Source organism: Mobula hypostoma, chromosome 2 (assembly GCF_963921235.1).
Source record: "Mobula hypostoma chromosome 2, sMobHyp1.1, whole genome shotgun sequence".
Classification (NCBI taxonomy): Eukaryota; Metazoa; Chordata; class Chondrichthyes; order Myliobatiformes; family Myliobatidae; genus Mobula; species Mobula hypostoma.
In genome coordinates this window covers 73525587-73544872 of record NC_086098.1, presented here as the reverse complement: position 1 = coordinate 73544872, position 19286 = coordinate 73525587, and the positions used below count along the sequence as shown (strand labels likewise).

Below are 19286 nucleotides of genomic sequence, written 5' to 3'. Positions count from 1 at the left end.
GATATTAAGCCAGATTCTGATTGTCTACGTTAATTCCATCTGCCATTTTTCAGACCATTTTTCCAGCTGGTCTGGAGCCCACTGCAAATTTTGACAGCCTCCCTTGTTGTCTGCTATGCCCTCATTCTTGGTGTCATCTGCAAATCTGCTAATCCAGTTTACAACATTATCATCTAGATTTTTGAAATAGATGACAAAAAACACTGGACCCAGCACCAATCCTTGCAGCACACCACTAGTCACAGGCCTCCAGTCAGAAAGGCAAACATCTACTACCATTTTCTGGCTCCTCCCACAAAGCCAATGTTGAATCCAAGTTACTATTTCATCCTCAATGCCAAATGACGGACCCCCTTCTGGACAAGCATCTCGTGAAGGACTTTGTTAAAGGCCTTGCTAAAGTCCATGTAGAAAGCATCTACTGCCATTCCTTCATCAAAATTCTTGGTAACCTACTTGAAAAAATCCATATTATTGGATAGTCGTGATCTACCATGCACAAGGCCATGCTTTTAATTTTTTTAATTCATTGATTGATCAATTACTTCAGTGTATTCAGGTAGTACAATGGAAAACAACAGAGTACTTCTAACAGTTGTACAAAAACTGCAGTATGGGAGCAAATAAGGTGCAATGTCATAATGGTGTAGATTGAGAGGTCAAAATATCATCTTATTGTCCTGGGGAACCATTTAAAGGTCTTATAACAGTGTGATAGATGCTGTTATACAGTATTTAAATAGATGTTCATACGATAGTTACCACACTGACAAAGTGCTGGTTGCCTGCTTTGGGTATTCCTGAAGTAACAGAAAGTACCAAGTAATGGAATTTTTCTCCTGTTATATTATAAAATGAACACAATAAGTGTTTCTCAAACATGAGAAAATCTGCGGATGTAGGAATTCCAAAGTAACACACATAAAATGCTGGAGGAACTCAGATCAGGCAGCATCCATGGAAAAGAGTAAACAGTCGCTGTTTCAGGCCGAAATCCTTCATCAGTCCTGATGAAGATTCTCAGCCTGAAATATCAAGTGTTTCTCAGTGAGTGAACCAGATTTTTTTTATTTTTAAGGAGTATATCAAAAATAGGATTTTTACAGAGAGAGTGGTGGGTGCTTGGAATAAGCTGCCAGGGTGGTGGTAGAGACAGATACATTAGGGATATTTAAGACGCTCTTAAATACTTTATACTTTATTGTTGCCAAACAATTGAAACTAGAATGTACAATCATCACAGCAATATTTGATCCTGCGCTTCGCGCTCCCTGGAGTACAAATCGATAGTAAATATTAAAAATTTAAATTATAAATCATAAATAGAAAATAGAAAAGGGAAAGCAAGGTAGTGCAAAAATACCGAGACGTAGGTCTGGATATTTGGAGGGTACGGCCAATATCTGGGTCAGGATCCGTTCAGCAGTTTTATCACAGTTGGAAAGAAGCTGTCCCAAACCTGGCCATACGAGTCTTCAAGCTCCTGAGCCTTCTTCCGGAGTTGGCTGGGTGGGTGGTGTCCTTGATTATCCTGGCAGCACTGCTCTGACAGCGTGCGGTGTAAAGTGAGTCCAAGGACAGAAGATTGGCACATAGATGAAAGAAAAGTGGAGGGTTATGTAGGAGGGAAGGGTTGGATTGATCTTAGAATAAGATACAAGGTCAGCATAACATCATGAGCCGAAGAGCCTGTACTGAACTGTGATGTTCTGTGTTCTAATAAACAACTGATAGTTTGCTCTGGTCTTCATTACTAATATTAGCCGCATAGAAAAACCGTAGAACAGTGTGATAAGGATATAAAAAAAAGATCTGTCTTTTCTTTGGATCATGGTTCATTTAATGATGAACTCACTTTGTAATAATGAGAGGGATACAAATTTATTTATATCAATATCAAACTAAATTAGTTTCCCAGCTCCAGGTTTAATGGAGTGCTGACAGAAGCAAGATTTGAGATGGTTGTTGGCACAGTAGGTTTCATATGAACAGGATGGTCCACAGAAACATCCAACCTCATTCTCCAGCTCCCAGTACCAATGCTTGGATCAACAGGTCAAAAATATATATTTTTAAATTGATCTTCCCAACTTATTCTGCTCTGACGCAAATACACTTCTTTCGATTCCCTTTGAAGCTTTGATGGTATGAAAGGATTTCACGAAGTCAGTGCACCAAGACAGCTCCTTATGAACTGCATAAAGGTGTTTGTGGTTTGGAACAGACACTCATACAGGCATTCAATAATTCCACTTGAAATGCAGAGGCAGGAAGACGAATATCGCACACTGTTATTGACTGCATGTGCAAAAAAGAAATGACTGTCAGCTTTCCTTTGGTTTGATTTAATTGTAAGTTTTGCAAATGAAAACTTTGCACTGATGCTCCATTATAGAGCTGTCAGAAGATGGTATCTACTGTAGAAAGTGAAGGGTGTGTACACAATGCCGTTTGTTAACTCTGTCAGTACTGATGCAGGGTTTCAACCTGAAATGTTGACAATTCCTTTCTCCCTTTCAGATGCTGCCTGCCCTGCTGAGTTCCACCAGCTGGTTGTTTGTTTCTCCAGATTTTGGCACCTGCAGACTCTTGTGTCTCTAGTGTTAAGGCCAATTGCTTATGTTTCCAGAATTAGTTATATATTTTTAGTAACTTTAATTAATACCAGGCCAGGCCAGTTAGCTTAACTGCGTGAACCTGGTGTTGTTTCGATATTAAATGAGGTTTAGTGAAAGAATGCTGTTGCTGTAGTCATTCAAAGGAAGACTGAGCTGTTTTTTGTGAAATAAATACCCATGTCATGACAAGCTGACATCACAACAAGATTTGAAGTGACGACAATGGAAATCAGAAGTTATATTTACTGAAAGGGAAGTAGTCAGGTGTGGGTGTCAGGCTGACAAATTACTCTTCAATCTGGTCTGATATGGACAAAATGGCCTCTGTACAGGCTTCAGATCATAAAGGCTGAAGCTTAATCCACATTTCACTGGGTGGCATGGTAGCACAGCAGTTAGCACTATTTTGCAGAGAACCCCTGTTTTGCTGGTTCAAAGAAAGGTGTATACCCTGCTTACTTCTTGCCTTCATTTCCCTTACATAGGCCTAAGAGGTTTTTTTGAGGGACTCTAGTCCATGCCGAACTAATATTCTGTCTAGTCCCATCAACCCACACCTGCACTGTAGCCTTCCATATCTCTCCCATCTATGTACTTACCCAAATTTCTCTTAACGGTTGAAATTGAACTTACCTTCACCACTTCCACAGCAGATTGTTCCACATTCTTACCATTCTCTGAAATTCCCCCTCAGGTTCCCCTTAAATATTTCACCTTTCACCCTTAACTATGACCTCTAATTCTAGTCTACACAACCTCAGAGGAAAATGCCTGCTTGCATTTACCTTATCAATACCCCTCATAATTTTCAGAATCAGGTTTAATAACACTGACAAATGTAGTGAAATTTGTTAACATAGTGGCAGCAGTACAATGATACATGACAAATATAAAAAAAAGAATTACAGTAAGTATCTGTATATTGAATAGTTAAAGTCTAAAATAGTAGTGCAAAAATAGAAGCAAAAAAGAAGTGAGGTAGTGTTCATGTGTTCAATGTCTATTTCGAAATCGGTTAAGATGGTGCAACTGAACATGTGCGACAGTTTCCTGGTTGACAAAAAGCTAAAAGCATCACTAACGATACCTTTTCTGAGGTAAATAGTGTTAAATTATCACCACAAACTGTGAAAGGGGTGATGGAGAGGTGAGTTTAGGGGATGAATTGATGCAGATGGAGTTCTGATGCCCGTACAGCTGGCCTGTAAGTGAGGTTGAGCACTCTGCGCACCATAAGGAGAAACATACAAACATAGAAACATAGAAAATAGGTGCAGGAGTAGGCCATTCGGCCCTTCGAGCCTGCACCGCCATTTAATTATGATCATGGCTGATCATCCAACTCAGAACCCCGCCCCAGCCTTCCCTCCATACCCCCTGACCCCTGTAGCCACAAGGGCCATATCTAACTCCCTCTTAAACATAGCCAATGAACTGGCCTCAACAGTTTCCTGTGGCAGAGAATTCCACAGATTCACCACTCTCTGTGTGAAGAAGTTTTTCCTAATCTTGGTCCTAAAAGGCTTCCCCTCTATCCTCAAACTGTGACCCCTCGTTCTGGACTTCCCCAACATCGGGAACAATCTTCCTGCATCTAGCCTGTCCAATCCCTTTAGGATCTTATACGTTTCAATCAGATCCCCCCTCAATCTTCTAAATTCCAACGAGTACAAGCCCAGTTCATCCAGTCTTTCTTCATATGAAAGTCCTGCCATCCCAGGAATCAATCTGGTGAACCTTCTTTGTACTCCCTCTATGGCAAAGATGTCTTTCCTCAGATTAGGGGACCAAAACTGCACACAATACTCCAGGTGTGATCTCACCAAGGCCTTGTACAACTGCAGTAGTACCTCCCTGCTCCTGTACTCGAATCCTCTCGCTATAAATGCCAGCATACCATTCGCCTTTTTCACCGCCTGCTGTACCTGCATGCCCACTTTCAATGACTGGTGTATAATGACACCCAGGTCTCGTTGCACCTCCCCTTTTCCTAATCAGCCACCATTCAGATAATAATCTGTTTTCCTATTTTTGCCACCAAAGTGGATAACTTCACATTTATCCACATTAAATTGCATCTGCCATGAGTTTGCCCACTCACCCAACCTATCCAAGTCACTCTGCATCCTCTTAGCATCCTCCTCACTGCTAACACTGCCACCCAGCTTCGTGTCATCCGCAAACTTGGAGATGCTGCATTTAATTCCCTCATCCAAGTCATTAATATATATTGTAAACAACTGGGGTCCCAGCACTGAGCCTTGCGGTACCCCACTAGTCACCGCCTGCCATTCTGAAAAGGTCCCGTTTATTCCCACTCTTTGCTTCCTGTCTGCTAACCAATTCTCCACCCACACCAATACCTTACCCCCAATACCGTGTGCTTTAAGTTTGCACACTAATCTCCTGTGTGGGACCTTGTCAAAAGCCTTTTGAAAATCCAAATATACCACATCCACTGGTTCTCCCCTATCCACTCTACTAGTTACATCCTCAAAAAATTTTATGAGATCCGTCAGACATGATTTTCCTTTCACAAATCCATGCTGACTTTGTCCGATCATTTCACTGCTTTCCAAATGTGCTGTTATCACATCCTTGATAACTGACTCCAGCAGTTTCCCCACCACTGACATTAGGCTAACCGGTCTATAATTCCCCGGTTTCTCTCTCCCTCCTTTTTTAAAAAGTGGGGTTACATTAGCCACCCTCCAATCCTCACGATCTAGTCCAGAATCTAACGAGTTTTGAAAAATTATCACTAATGCATCCACTATTTCTTGGGCTACTTCCTTAAGCACTCTAGGATGCAGACCATCTGGCCCTGGGGATTTATCTGCCTTCAATCCCTTCAATTTACCTAACACCACTTCCCTACTAACATGTATTTCACTCAGTTCCTCCATCTCACTGGACCCTCTGTCCCTTACTATTTCTGGAAGATTATTTATGTCCTCCTTAGTGAAGACAGAACCAAAGTAATTATTCAATTGGTCTGCCATGTCCTTGCTCCCCATAATCAATTCACCTGTTTCTGTCTGCAGGGGACCTACATTTGTCTTTATCAGTCTTTTCCTTTTTACATATCTATACAAGCTTTTACAGTCCGTTTTTATGTTCCCCGCCAGTTTTCTCTCATAATCTTTTTTCCCCTTCCTAATTAAGCCCTTTGTCCTCCTCGAGATCTGGGCAGAGGAGATACCAGTTTGATGCTCGTACACTAACCTGGGTGTGAACTGGATTGCTCTGGGTACTGAGCTAATTTGAAGAGCTTGAGAGGAGCTTCGGGTTGGACGACGAAATTTGGGCCCAGAGTGAGTTGTTGGGCAGTGTGGTCTAGGCCCGGGGCTTTTCACGGCAGTGGTGCCTGGGTCCTAGTGTGAGGTGCATTGCGCTGTTTATACAGTTTAAGTGCTGGACCAAGTCGAAGGCGAGAGCAGACTTTGCTCACTCTCTGTGATGTTCACTCCTCTGCCCAAGGCGTGGAGCCTTTCGCTGTTCCACTGTAGATCAATTTAAACGCCGGCCCAGATAGACTGAAAAGACAGGGTGTTGGTCAGGACGAGAGCCGATTTCATTCATTCCTCGTGATGGTCATTTCCATGGCACTGAGGCTATGAAGATTGCCCCAGCTGCTGCGCATCGCGCCCGCTAATATGATGAACTGATAAGCGAGGCTTTGGGTCTACTCTGGGTTGCTCCAGCGTTCGGATCTGATGACTCATTTTTGGTTCGGAATGCTGTTGTTCACTTCAATAGTTTGCATGACATTTTTTTCTTTTTTCTTGCTGTGTTGGTATTTTATTTTTATCCTTTTTGTCTTTAATTGGGCTCTTTCGGGTTTCTTGCTTTGTGTCTTCCTGTGAGCAAACAAATCTCAAGATTGTATAATTTATACACTCTTTGATAATAAATGTACTGGAATCTTGAAATTTGAATCTAAAAATAGAATGAAGGGAAGAATTTTGTATACCTCTATCAAATTTCCCTTCATTCTCTGATGGTCAAGAGAAAAAGTCCTGGCCTACTCAATTTTTCCCTGTAGCTCAGGTTCTCAAGTCCAGGCAACATCCTGGTAAATTTTCTACTTACTTTTTCAAACTTATTGATATCCTGTAGCTATGTAACGAGAACGGCACACAATACTTCAGAGTTTCTCATCTCCATCTTACACAACTTCAATATAACATCCCAACTTCTGTATTCAGTACTTTGATTTGTGGAAGCCAATGTGCCAAATCTCTCTTTACAATCCTATCAGACTAGAATGTACTATGGTTCCTTGTCAAACCATCACTTTGTAATTACACAGGCTACTTCACAGATTCTTCAATCTTCAATTCTTCACAGATTCTTCTGGATCTCGATTTTTATTTCACACTATGATGTCTAACATATAGATTTAAACAAAATTAATTTAATTGTAAAACTAGATATCTCACAATATCAGGAGATTTATCCAATGAATTGTGTATTAATAAATTCTGAAATTTTTACTCAAAGGCATGAACAAATATGAGGGTGCAAAGTATTTGCCAGAGCTGAATTAGTATTTTTGTATCTCAGCAGAGGCATTGTGTCTAATTTGCCAGATTACAACACTTCATAGTTCAAAGTTCTAAGTAAATTTATTATCGAAGTACATATATGTCACCATATACTGCCCTGAAATTCTCTTTCTTGCAAGCATTCACACTAGACACAAAGAGACGAAATTCAATTAAAAAACTGCACAGAAAGACAGACATATAACCAATATGCAATAGATGACAAATTGTGAAAGTACAGAAAGAAAAAACAAATAATAATAATAATAAATAAATAAATAGGGTCACTTGCTAATAAAATTCCAGTAGCTTCACTTCAGAAGTATCGAATGATTGAAAAGGATTTGAAGAAATAAAAGAGAACTAGCATTCAGAATAACACACACAAAATGCTTTAGGAACTCAGCAGGTTAGGCAGCATCTATGAAGAGCAATAATGAGTCGACGTTTCAGGCTGACACCTTTCATCAGGACAAACGTTCGTATGTGTCTGTGTATGAATCCATATGTGTGTTTGTGTCTGTGTGTGTGAGTGTGAATGTGTGTGTTTCTATGTGTGAGTGTGAGTGTGAGTGTGTTTCTTTCTAGGCATGTGTGAGTGTGTGAGTTTCTATGCACATGTGAGTATGTGTGTTCCTATGCATATGTGAGAGTGTGTGTTCCTATGCATGAGTGATATATGAGTGATAAGACTCATATGACTCTATATGAGTGATAAGACTCTGGTCACTGCATCTCTGTTAATTTTTGCTATTTATTTCTTTAATTTCATAAAGTGTGCAGCTGCGTTAAACTCAAAGTATTCAATTGCAATTAAATTTACTTTTCAAAATAAAATATGTTTGATGTAAATGCTAATTACTTTGTGATATTTATTGGTGATGTTTACAGTTAGAAAATAATAACTGAATATAAGCATTAAAGGTTGTCAGCAGAGACACACAGAAATTCTGCCAAACCCCATTTAGCTTCACTTTTCAGGGTTAGCAAATGAGCTGAACTTGAATGCCTGTAATTGTTGATGACAATTGCATTTTATTACATTTGTGCGAAGTATATTTGTTCTTGATGACAGGGGAGGACTGTATATATGGAGAGATTTAGGATCAATGACTCTATATGAAAAGGTAAGAGCAGGTAAGAAACTTCTTTCGTTTCTCTTTATTTTTATTAATTTTAACATGAGCTGGTGCCTGACTTCAAAAACCAGTGAGGATATGCTCCGCCGATTGAAAAGATGTACGTGCCAGATTGTGCTCTAACATCAGCTACAGGTTTGCAGTTGCGACCTCTGTAGTGGGCCTTATCTCAAACAGCGATTAGACAGTGCACAGGAAGGTGATAGAGAGCCTAGTGACATGGTGCCATGACGATAACCTTTCCCTCAGTGTCAGCAAGCCAAAAGAGCTGATTACGGACTTCAGGGGGCCCATACTGCGCTGTGCTGTACTGTTCTATGAAATTTAACATGTCCTTAATGACTCTCAGCAGCTGTCACAAACGCACCGCAGACTCACTATCCAGATGCATTCCAGCATGGTAAGAAATTGTAGAGTTGTGGGCACAGCCCAGTCCACCGCAAAATCCAGCCTGCCCTCCGCGGGTACTGTCTGCAATTTATGCTGCCTCAGGAAAGCAGCCAACATAACTGTACACCTCTCAGTCTTTTTTTTCCCTCTCCCATTAGGCAGAAAGTGCAAACATCACCTGTCTGAAGTTTTTACCCTGCTGAAATCAGACCCTTGAATGGACCTCTTGTAAAATAAAAATAAACTCTTGACCTTTGCACCTTATTTTCTACCTGCGCTGCACTTTCTCTGTAATGATAAGACTGCATTCTGCATTCTCATTTCTCTCTACTCCCTTGATGTAGTTATGTAAGGATTGATCTGTCAGGATGGTATGCAAATAGAAGTCTTTCACTGTATCTCAGTACATGTGAAGATAATACAACAATTACCATTTGAGTTTGTGGACCACTCCGATACACAGACTTCTTGTTTGGATCCACATGGCAACAAGAAGTGAGAGGAAGGAGGAGGGAGCTTTAAAGAGGACTGGGAGGGGCAGGGTATGATTTTATGTGGAGAGTGGTTGAGAACTGGAACATATCAGAGGAGGTGTTGGAATCAAGTACAAGTGCCAGCTTTAAGAGACACTTAGACAGATAGAAGGTATGGTCCTCATGTGGGCAAATCAGATTGCTGGTGATCGCCGTGAATGTGAGAGGGTGAAATGCCTGGTTTTGTGCCATCCAACTCTGTGGCACAATGTGACTATGGGAAGGTAGGTGGTAATTGACGGGCCAAATGACCCAATTCTGTTCCTATGTCTTATGGACCATGAGTACTGGTGGTGGGTAGAGATCAGCTAAGAAAAGATTGGATTGGTTGAATCTTGAATCAACCAATGGACAGAATTGTACAGCTGATTTCCTCACAGTTCCCCATAGTGTATACAACTGACACCAAGTGTGAGCTGATTCAATTGCTGAAAACAGTGGCTTGTTTAAAGGTTAGCTTTATTAGTCACATGGATATCGCAACATTGAAACATACAGTGAAATGCACCATTTGCATCAATGACCTACACAGTCTGAGGATCTGCTGGGGCCAGCCCACTAATATCACTATGCTTCTGGCATCAATATAGCCCTCAACCTACTACCCTAACCCATATGTCTTTGGGAAATGTAATGAAACCCTTAGAAACCTATATGGTTATGGAGTGAACATATAAACACCTTACACACAGCGGCAGGAATTAAGTGATCGCTGGCACTGTAAAGCATTACATGAACTGCTATGCAACCATGCTGCCTGTTGTTATCCCTGACATAGTATGCACACCTCATAATACATAGAAACATAGGAAACCTACAGCACAATACAGGCACATCGGCCCACAAAGTTGTGCCGAACATATCCCTATCTTAGAAATTACTAGGACCTCTATTTTTCTAAGCTCCATGTACCTATCCAAAAGTCTCTTAAAAGACCCTATCGTATCCTCCTCCACCACTGTTGCCAGCAGCACATTCGACGCACTCACTGCTCTCTTGAGTAAAACACTTACCCCTGACATCTCCTCTGTATCTACTCCCCAGCACCTTAAACCGGTGTCCTCTTGTGGCAACCATTTCAGCCCTGGGGAAAAGCCTCTGACTATCTACACAATCAATGCCTCTCATCATCTTATACACCTCCATCAGGTCACCTCTCATCCTTCGTCGCCCCAAGGAAAAAAGGCCGAGTTCACTCAACCTATTCTCATAAGGCATGCTCCCCAATCCAGGCAACATGCTTGTAAATCTCCTCTGCACCCTTTCTATGGCTTCCACATCTTTCCTGTAGTGAGGCGACCAGAACTGAGTACAGTATTTCAAGTGGGGTCTGACCAGGGTCCTATATAGCTGCAACATTACCTCTCAGCTCCGAAATTCAATTCCACGATTGATGAAAGCCAATACACTGTACGCCTTCTTAACCACAAAGTCAACCTGCACAGATGCTTTGAGCGTCCTATGGACTCCACACTGCCAAGAGTCTTACCATTAATACTATATTCTGCCATCATAGAAACATAGGAACATAGAAAATAGGTGGAGTAGGCCATTCGGCCCTTCGAGCCTGCACTGCCATTTATTATGATCATGGCTGATCATCCAACTCAGAACCCCGCCCCAGCCTTCCCTCCATACCCCCTGATCCCCATAGCCACAAGGGCCATATCTAACTCCCTCTTAAATATAGCCAATGAACTGGCCTCAACTGTTTCCTGTGGCAGAGAATTCCACAGATTCACCACTCTCTGTGTGAAGAAGTTTTTCCTAATCTCGGTCCTAAAAGGCTTCCCCTTTATCCTCAAACTGTGACCCCTCGTTCTGGACTTCCCCAACATCGGGAACAATCTTCCTGCATCTAGCCTGTCCAATCCCTTTAGGATTTTATATGTTTCAATCAGATCCCCCCTCAATCTTCTAAATTCCAACGAGTACAAGCCCAGTTCATCCAGTCTTTCATCATATGAAAGTCCTGCCATCCCAGGAATCAATCTGGTGAACCTTCTTTGTACTCCCTCTATGGCAAGGATGTCTTTCCTCAGATTAGATCATATTTGACCTACCAAAGTGAACCACTTCACACTTACCTGGGTTGAACTCCATCTGCCACTTCTCAGCCCAGTTTTGCATCTTATCAATGCCCACTGCAACCTCTGACAGCCCTCCACACTATCCACAACAACTCCAACCTTTGTGTCATCAGCAAATTTACTAACCCATCCCTCCACTTCCTTATCCAGGTCATTTATAAAAATCACGAAGAGTAAGGGTCCCAGAACAGATCCCTGAGGCACTCCACTGGCGACTGACCTCCATGCAGAATATGACCCGTCTACAACCACTCTTTGCCTTCTGTGGGCAAGCCAGATCTGGATCCACAAATCAAAGCCCCCTTGGATCCCATGCCTCCTTACTTTCTCAATAAGCCTGGCATGGGGTACCTTATCAAGTGCCTTGCTGAAATCCATATACACTACATCTACTGCTCTTCCTTCATCAATGTGTTTAGTCACATCCTCAAGAAATTCAATCAGGCTCGTAAGGCACGACCTGCCCTTCACAATGCCATGCTGATTATTTCTGGTCATATTATATCTCTCCAAATGTTCATAATTCCTGCTTCTCAAGATCTTTTCCCTCAACTTACCAACCACTGAGGTAAGACTCACTGGTCTATAATTTCCTGGGCTATCTCTACTCCCTTTCTTGAATAAAGGAACAACATCCGCAACACTCCAATCCTCTGGAACGTCTCCCGTCCCCATTGATGATGAAAAGATCATTGCCAGAGGCTCAGCAATCTCCTCCCTCGCCTCCCACAGTTGCCTGTGGCACATCTCATCTGGTCCCGGTGCTTTCCAAAAGCTCCAGCACATCCTCTTTCTTAATATCTACATGCTGAAGCTTTTCAGTCTGCTGCAAGTCATCACTACAATCACCAAGATCCTTTTCCACAGTGAATACTGAAGTAAAGTATTCATTAAGTACCTCTGATATTTGCTCCAGTTCCATACACACTTTCCCACTGTCACACCTGATAGGTCCTATTCTTTCATGTCTTATCCTCTTGCTCTTCACATACTTGTAGAATGCCTTGGGGTTTTCTTTAATCCTGCCCACCAAGGCCTTCTCAAGTCCCCTTCTGGCTCTCCTAATTCCCTTCTTAAGCTCCTTCCTATTAGCCTTATAATCTTCCAGATCTCTAACATTGACTAGCTGTCTGAACCTTTGGTAAGCTTTTCTTTTCTTCTTTACTAGATTTATTACAGCCTTTGTACACCACGGTTCCTGTATCCTATCATAACTTCCCTGACTCATTGGAACGTACCTGTGCAGAACTCCACACAACTATCCCCTGAACATTTGCCACATCTCTTCCATACTTTTCCCTGAGAACATCTGTTTCCAATTTAAGCTTCCATTTTCCTGCCTGATAGCCTCATAATTCTCCTTACTCCAATTAAACAGTTTTCTAACTTGTCTGTTCCTGTCTCTCGCCAATGCTATTGGAGATAGAATTATGATCACTATCTCCAAAATGCTCTCCCACTGAGAGATCTGACACCTGACCAGGTTCATTTCCCAATACCAAATCAAGTACAGCCTCTCCTCCTGTAGGCTTATCTGCATATTGTGTCAAGAAACCTTCCTGAACACACCTAACAAACTCCACCCCATCTAAACCCCTTGCTCTCGGGAGATGCCAATCGATATTTGGGAAATTAAAATCTCCCATTACAACAACTCCGTTATTACTACACCTTTCCAGGATCTGTTTCCCTATCTGCTCCTTGATATCCCTGTTACTATTGGGCGGCCTATAAAAAACACCCAGTAAAAGTGGAAGGTTATATGGGAGGCAGGGTTTAAGGGTCGGCACATTATTGTGGGCCGAAGAGCCTGTAATGTGCTGTACTGTTCTGTGTTCTATGTCAAGTTATTGACCCCCTCCTGTTCCTAACCTCTACCCACAGAGACTCCGTAGACAATCCCTCCATGACGTCCACCTTTTCTGCAGCTGTGACACTATCTCTGATCAACAGTGCCACACCCCCACCTCTTTTGCCTCCCTCCCCGTCCTTTCTGAAATATCTAAAACCTGGCACTTGAAGTAACCATTCCTGTCCCTGAGCCATCCAAGTCTCTGTAATGGCCACCATATCACATGTCAATAGACAATAGACAATAGGTGCAGGAGTAGGCCATTCGGCCCTTCGAGCCAGCACTGCCATTCACTGCGATCATGGCTGATCATCCACAATCAGTATCCAGTTCCTGCCTTATCCCCATAACCTTTGATTTCGCTATCTTTAAGAGCTCTATCCATCTCTTTTTTGAAAGCATCCAGAGACTTGGCCTCCACAGCCTTCTGGGGCAGAGTATTCCATATATCCACCACTCTCTGGGTGAAAAAGTTTTTCTTCAACTCTGTTCTGAATGGCCTACCCCTAACTCTTAAACTGTGGCCTCTGGTTCTGGACTTACCCATCAGTGGGAACATGCTTCCTACCTCCAGCGTGTCCAATCCCTTAATAATCTTATATGTTTCAATAAGATCCCCTCTCAGCCTTCTAAATTCCAGAGTACACAAGCCCAGTCGCTCCAATCTTTCGACATATGACAGTCCCGCCATCCCGGGAATTAACCTTGTGAACCTAAGCTGCACTCCCTCAACAGCAAGAATGTCCTTCCTCTGTCCAAGTGCTGATCCACACTCTAAGCTCATCCGCTTTGTTCACAACACTCCTTGCGTTAAAATAGACACATCTCAAACTTTCGGTCTGAGCACATCTATTCATTATCACCTGCCTATCCTCCCTCTCGCACTGTCTCCAAGCTTTCTCTATTTGTGAGCCAACCGCCTCTTCTCCAGTCTCTCCAGTTCCGTTCCCACCCCCCAACAATTCTAGTTTATACTCTCCCAGGTAGACTTAGCAAACCCCTCCACCAGGATATTGGTCCCCCTGGGATTCAAGTGCAACCGGTCCTTTTTGTACAGGTCACACCTGCCCCAAAAGAGGTCCCAATGATCCAGAAATCTCAATCCCTGCCCCCTGCGCCAATCCCTCAGCCACGCATTTATCCTCCACCTCATTCTATTCCTATACTCACTGTCGCGTGGCACAGGCAGTAATTCCGAGATTACTACCTTCGCGATCCTGCTTCTCAATTTCCTTCCAGTAGTCTTTTTTTCAGGACCTCTTCCCTTTTCCTACGTATGTTGTTGGTACCAATATGTACCACAACCTCTGGCTGTTCTCCCTCCCACTGCAGGATATCCCGGACCCTGAATCACATGTCTTCTTCAGCAGGCTCTGTGATGACCTGCTTCCAGCCCGTTTCTGAGGAGACTAACGAGGCTTGCGCATGAATTTGCATGAAGTTTGACTGCACTGCTGCAGGAAAGATGCCATTCACTGGAAAGAGGGAAAGAGGGCAGAAAGAAACAGCTTCAGGCTGAGATCTTCATCAGGATCTGGGTGGCCTGAAATATCAACTGTTTATTTCCCTCCATAGATGCTGCCTGAATTACTGAGTTCCTCCAGTATTTTGGGTGAATTGCTCAGAATTTTATGTTCTTGGCTGTTTTAACATACTCCATGTTCAGCACTGAACAAGTGAATTAACAAAACTAAAATTACACGGTGACTCAAGCCTACCTCATCAAGTAGGAAGGATCTTGGAGAGGGTAATTGGTGGAAATGGTTTAATTTTGGTGAATTTTAATGACAAATTTATTCAAGTTATTTTCATATGATTTCCTGTTGCAAAAGTGAAGAAACTCTCTCCTCACAAAGACACCAGGCAAAAAAAAAATCACCAGCTCATAAAGACAGCTCAAGGAAACACAAAGTAAATACCAGCGCTGGGCTAGAAACATGATTATAAAACTGACTTGCAAAAAATAATGAGATAATTCTCATTTAGCTTTACAGAATTATGACATTCAGTTTAAAATTTTCTGGAAACAAATTTCAAAGCTGAGCAATATTCTGCAATTCAACTGCCTCTTTTACAAGATTTGTTTGTGTAAAATAGATTGCACCTTTGATCTCCGGGCTTTACATCTCAGTCCTTCCCTGCAGCAGATAGATTTACAGGATATTGTACACAGAATAATCAACAGCAAAAGGTTTCTGGCAGCAAAACACTTTGGGTTTTTTTCATGGCTGATGAAAATGTGTTCATCTTTCAAAGGAAGGTTAAATTCATGGAGCCTAGTCAGGAAAATCATAGTGGAACTGAACGGGGAAAGATGGTGAGGTATGGATTTAGGATGCTGTCATCTACCATTAACTTACAGCAAGTTGCTACTGAAGCCTGGCACAGTAACCATTGAGCTGACCTCATTACCTTGGGCAGTTCTTTCAGAAGAGAGAGCTTACATTTGGCTGGGAGAGGAGGGACAAGTTCTCATGTATATATTATGGTTGAATTGTTGACTTCATTTTTCTTGACTCAGGCTGATGTCCTGCAGCATGAAGAATCCTGAATGTTAACAATTAAAGTAACAATGGCCTAATTTTTAACACTTTAAACATGCAAATTATCCCACCCCTATCAGAACAGTGCACTTCGGGGGGAGGGGGACCAGTGAGAAGGACCTACCAAGATTTGTTCCTTGCCCTTGGTCCCAGAGACATCAAAATTGGGACATAGTGGACAGCGCAATAGGCTATCAAAGCTTGCCAGCTGGATCTGGACCAGCTGGAAAACTGGGCTGAAAATGGCAGATGGAATTTAATGCAGACAAGTGTGAGGTGTTGCACTTTGAGAGGACAAACCGGGGTAGGACTTGCATTGTAAGCAGTAGGGCTCTGAGGAGTACAGTAGAAAAGAGGCTTCTGGGAATACAGGTGCATAATCCTTGGAAGTCACATCACAGGTAGCCACCATCATAAAGAAAGCTTTCAACACCCGCCCTTCATACATCAAAGTATTGAGAATAGGAGTTAGGATGCTGTGCTGAATTTGTATAAGACATTGGTGAGGCCTAATTTGGAGTATTGATTGCAGTTCTGATCACCTACATACAGGAAAGACTGAAAGAGTGTAGAAAAAAATTACAAAGATGTCGCCAGAACTTGAGGACCTGAGTTATCGGGGAAGATTGAATACATTAGGATTTTATTCCCTGGGGCAGAGAAAAACGAGGGGAGATTTGATAGAGGGGTATAGATCCAGTAAATGCAAAAAGGCTTTTTCTACTGAGGTTGGGTGAGACTAGAACTAGGGGTCATGTGTTAAGGGTGAAAAGGTTTAAGGGGAACACGAGGGGGAGCTTCTTTACTCAGAGGGTGGTGAGAGTGTGGAACAAGCTGCCAGTGGAAATGGTGGTAGCTTGTTTGATTTCCACATTGAAGAGAAATTTGGATAGGTACATGGATGAGAGAATTATGGAGGGCTATGGTCCAGGAGCAAATGGGACTACGCAAATTAATATTTGGCAGGACAAGGTGGGTCAAAGGGCCTGTTTCTGTGCTGTAGTATACTATGACTATAAAGACCAATATTTTTAAAGACTTTTTCAACAAATCATATTACTTCCAAAAATTGCTAGCACCAAGCTAGTAATCAGAGATTAGCATGGTTGTTATGGACAATTGTCAAAGGAAGATGATTAGATTATTTTCGGTCTGTTCATTGGTATTCTGACACTGAGTGCATCCCCTCACAGACTAATGACTTTTGCACACTCAGCAATTTCAGGTTTTAAGTGAAAACATAGCACAGATGTTTACAGCTAACAACCCCTCTTGTATTAAAATTTGAAGTATAAGAACATACAATAAGATCATAAGATTATAAGTCTTAGGAGCAGAATTAGGCCATTCTGCCCATTGAGTCTCTACCATTCCATCCTGGCTGAATCATTGTCCTGCTCAACCCCATTTTCCTGCCTCTCTGTAACCTTTGATACCCTGACAAATCAAGAGCCTATCAATCTTTGCTTTAAATATACTCAATGACTTGGCCTCCACAGGTGTCTGTGGCAATGAGTTCCACATATTCACCACCCCCTGGCTAGAGAAATTCTTCCTCATCTCTGTTCTAAATGGACATTCCATTATTCCTGTGCTGTGCCCTCTGCTCAGAGACTCTCCCACTAAAGGAAACATGCTCTCCACCTCCACACTAGCTCGGCCTTTCAAAATTTGATTGGTTTCAATGAGATCCCCACTCATTCTTCTACGCTCCAGTGAGTACAGGCCCAGGGCCATCAAGTGCTTCTCATACATTAATCCTTTCATTCCCAGAATTATTCTCGTGAACCTCCCCTAGACCCTTTCCAATGCCACCACATTTTTTTTCTGAGATAAGGGGACCGAAACTACTCACAATACTCCAAGTGCAGTCTGACCAATGCCTTAGAGAGCCTTAGCATTAAGTTCATCTGCCATTTCTATGTTCCCCATTACTAACTCTTTAGCATCATTTCCCAGTGGTCCGATATTCATTTTCGCCTCACTTTTACTCTTTATATATCTGAAAAAAAATTGGTATCCTTAATTATATTATTGGGTAGCTTACCTTCATATTTCATCTTTTCTCTCATTTTTTTTAGTTGCCTTCTTTTAAACGCTTCTCAATCCTCTCACTTTCCCAGTATTGTTTTACTATATTATCTACCTTCACTTTTGCTTTAAAGCTGTCTTTGACTTTCCTTGTCAAACACGGATGCCTCATCCTCCCTTTAGAAAACTTTTTTTTATCGTTCTGCACTTTCAAATTGCCTCCAAATGTTTCCAGCCATTGCTGTTCTGACATCATCCCTGTTGGCGTTCCCTTCCAATCTATTTTGGTCAGCTCCTCTCTCATGCCTTTGTAGTTCACTTTATTCCACTGTAATACTGATACATCCAAGTTTATCTTCTCCTTCTCAAACTGCAGGGTGAATTCTATTATATGATCATCTACTCCTAATCAAATCTGGTTCCTTCCACAGCACTTAATCCAGAATTCCCTTTCCCCTAGTGGGCTCAAACACAGGCTGCTCTAAAAAAACATTTTGTGGACATTCTACAAACTTCCTTTCTTGGGATCCAGCACCAATCTGATTTTCCCAGTCTACCTGCATATTGAAATTCACCAGAATCATAATAACATTGCCCTTATTTCATGCCTTTTCTATCTCCCATTGTAATTTATATTCCACTTCCTGGTTACTGTTTAGTGGCCTATATACACTGTAACTCCTCTCAGAGTCTTTTTACCTTTGCAGTTTCTTAACACAAGGTTTCTATATCTTCTGATCCTGTGTCATCTCTTTCTTTGGAATTGATTTCATTTTTTACTAACAGAGCCACCCCACCCTCTTTGCCTGCCTTCCTGTCCTTTGAATACAATAGGAATCCTTTACGTTAAGCTCCCAACTATGATCTTCTTTTAGCCACAACTCAGTGATACCCACATCATTTCTGCCAAGCTCTAACTGCACTACAAGATCATCTACCTAATTTCATATACTGTGTGCATTTTAGTCTAACATTTTTAGTCCTGTATTCATACTTCTTTCGATTTTGCACCCATGTTACTCTTCAACTCACCCTACTATCATCTGCCTGTCCTTCCCCACACTCTCTCTACAAGTTAGACTACTTGTCTATCAACTGCCCCAACCTCAGCCCTATCAAATTGGTTCCCAAATTATTTTAAGTGCTCCACATCAGCTCTAGTAAACCTTCCTGCATAGATATTCATTCCCCTGCACCACTTCATCAACCATTCATTCATCTGTACTGTTTCCTATTCCTGCCTTGACTATCTCATCGTATTGGGAGTAATCCAGAGATTACTACCTTGGCGGTCCTGCTCTTCAGCTTCCCTCGGAGCTGGCCATTGTTCCACAGGCTCGGCTGCTGCTGTTGTTCTCTGGTAGGTCATTCCCCCAGCAGTATCCAAAGTGTATTTGTTGCTGAGGTGAATGGCCACAGGAGAACCTGCACTGACTGCTTACTTCTCCTGATGGTCAGTCATGTACAATCTGAAGCCTGCGCTTTGGGTGTGACCACCTCAGTGAAAGTCTCATCTATGAGGTTTTCAGCCTCCCAGATGGTC

The 19286-nt window shown here is 42.1% G+C and overlaps 1 protein-coding gene across 9 annotated transcripts in view; it reads right to left on the bottom strand.

Annotated features, from left to right (window-relative positions):
* dlgap2a (discs, large (Drosophila) homolog-associated protein 2a) overlaps positions 1-19286 on the bottom strand; it is a 656057-nt gene that overhangs the window by 188813 nt on the left and 447958 nt on the right. The window contains exon 1 of one of the 9 annotated variants that reach the window (XM_063038742.1): positions 15582-15674. The exons of the other annotated variants lie outside the window; for them this stretch is intronic. The gene's annotated coding sequence lies outside the window, so the exon portion shown is untranslated. Of the gene's footprint in view, positions 1-15581; positions 15675-19286 lie in introns of those variants that run through there. 9 annotated transcript variants of the gene reach the window in all.